At 50.0% G+C, this 2222-nt stretch overlaps 1 pseudogene; it reads left to right on the plus strand.

Moving 5' to 3' along the window:
- Positions 1–1847, plus strand: LOC125549176 (annotated as a pseudogene).
- The last annotated feature ends 375 nt before the right edge of the window (positions 1848–2222 follow it).

Below are 2222 nucleotides of genomic sequence, written 5' to 3' on the forward strand. Positions count from 1 at the left end.
ACTCCCTCCGTATCAAAATATAAGATGATGTTGTACGTTTTTGTACAAAAGCGTCTTATATTTTGATACAGACTTACAGAGGTATAGTAGTATAAGTCAATAGCAATCTCCTTCTGGGCTCAACCTAGCCAGGAAATAAAAAACGGCCCAGCCCGTTAGTACTCCGTCTCAGATTTACTGTATTATATACCTACGCTAAGCCCATTTTCAACTAAAAAGCCCTATGCTCAGCCCATTCCATGTCCGTTGACTCCATTCTTGCTGTATCCATGGCCCTCCCCTCCGCCGCCGCCACAACCGCACCTCCACCTGCGGACGGGAGCAGCGGCCAGATGAGCTCCCCGCCGGCGACGACCGTGGCCGAGGCCGCAACAGCAGGAGCCACGCCTCTCATCGGCGGCCTCCCAGATGAGGTCGTCATCTGGGAGATCCTCGTCCGCCTCGACCCCAAATCCCTCCTCCGCTGCCGCGCCGTCCGCCGCTCCTGGCGCCGCGCCACCTCCGCCCGCGGCTTCCTCCTCGCCCACCACGCCCGCCAGCCCTCCCTCCCCGTCCTCTACGGTTACAGCTGCGTCGGGAACGACGTCATGTCGTTATCCATCATCCCCTTGGACCACCGGTCAGGGCTCGCCGCCGACGACCAGCTCCAGCCCGTCGCGCGGCTTGGCCACGCCCTCGTCCGTCCGGAGGCCTCCTGCGACGGCCTCCTCGTCCTCCATCCTCGGCACCTACTTCGCCATCTGCAACCCCACAACTCGTCAGTATGCTCCCCTCCGTATGATTTCTGAGTTCAGCATATTGGGGATGTACCCTCACCGGCCCACTGGCGAGTACAGATTACTCATGCACTCTTCGAAAACCGCGAAGCAGGCCTCGTCTGTTCTTTTTGGCCCCTGCACCAGACCGTCACCTGAAAATCAAGTTGGCTGCTACGTCCTAGCACTCGGCTCTGGTCAGCTGCCGAGGTACATTGAGTGTGCGGATGCCAAGGAACTGAAATTGAGCAATAATTCTGTGCTATTCCGTGGTTGCTTACATTGGTACCCAGTGCGACATGGAAGTGGCAACATCATGATAATGGTGTTCGACACCACAGCCGAGTCGTTCCGGCTGATGCGCGCTCCGGTTTTTCCTGGCGGCTGTGATGACCTGTTTGAGATGGATGGCATGCTCGGCATGTCCAGCTCTAATAAGGCAAAGACAATCATTCGAATCTGGGTGCTGCGGGATTATGAAAGCGAGGACTGGATCTTAAAGTGCAAGATTGAATTGCCGGTTATGGAGATCAGGGTGCCGTGGGACAGTCACGACCATGAAATTTTTTGGGACGTGGTGGTCGTGCCTGGAGATGGTGAGTTGCTTGTGTTGGTCAAATATGTGGGGCGGCTACTTCAGGTTGACATGGATGGCAAGTTGGTCACCACTTTCCACCACAAAGGCGTCCGTCCTACTCAATTACAGCTCAAACAAAGTCTTGTTCCGCATGCCTTCTTTCCATCACTAGAGGGTTATGTTGTGAACAATTGGCCGTTCATCTGAATGACGTTGAGTTAGCTGGTGCTTCTTAATGTCCTAGGTGTTTCTATCCTCATATGCTGCAGTATGTGCAAATTGGATCCATCATGAGCCTACTAGCTTCTTTGTCGATGTAAAAAATTATAATCAAGAAGCTCTGATTGTTGCATAGTTCTATGAAGTGTATGCTTTTGCTGATACCCTTTTGGAAAGAAAGGATTATTGTGCGTGTCAATGCCAAAATTACAAGTCATTCTGGTGTGTGTTTGTAATATGTGATAACTAATTAATCTGCCCCATGTATCTATTTTCTTGAACCGGAGAATTGACTTTGGTTCTTTACCTAGTCCTCTAGGGGTCTTCTTGCTAATTATTACTCCCTCCGTCCGGAAATACTTGTCTTAGAAATGGTTGAAAATGGATGTATCTATAACTAAAATAAGTCTAGATACAACCATTCCTAAGACAAGTATTTCCGGACGGAGGGAGTACTTGCAATCTACCTCCCTGGTGTCTCCATTTCTTGAACTCAAGAATTGACTTTCCCTTTTTATCTAGGTCCTCTTTAATGAGAGATTATCTGGTGGCCTTCTTGAAAATCAATATTTGGCCATCTACATGTGTTTCCTGTTATTTTTTGTTCTACTTGGCAATGAGATGTGGCAAATTATCCTCTATGTTGACTTGCAATGCACCTAAGTTTAGAA

This window comes from Triticum urartu, chromosome 3 (genome assembly GCF_003073215.2).
Source record: "Triticum urartu cultivar G1812 chromosome 3, Tu2.1, whole genome shotgun sequence".
NCBI classification, from domain to species: Eukaryota; Viridiplantae; Streptophyta; class Magnoliopsida; order Poales; family Poaceae; genus Triticum; species Triticum urartu.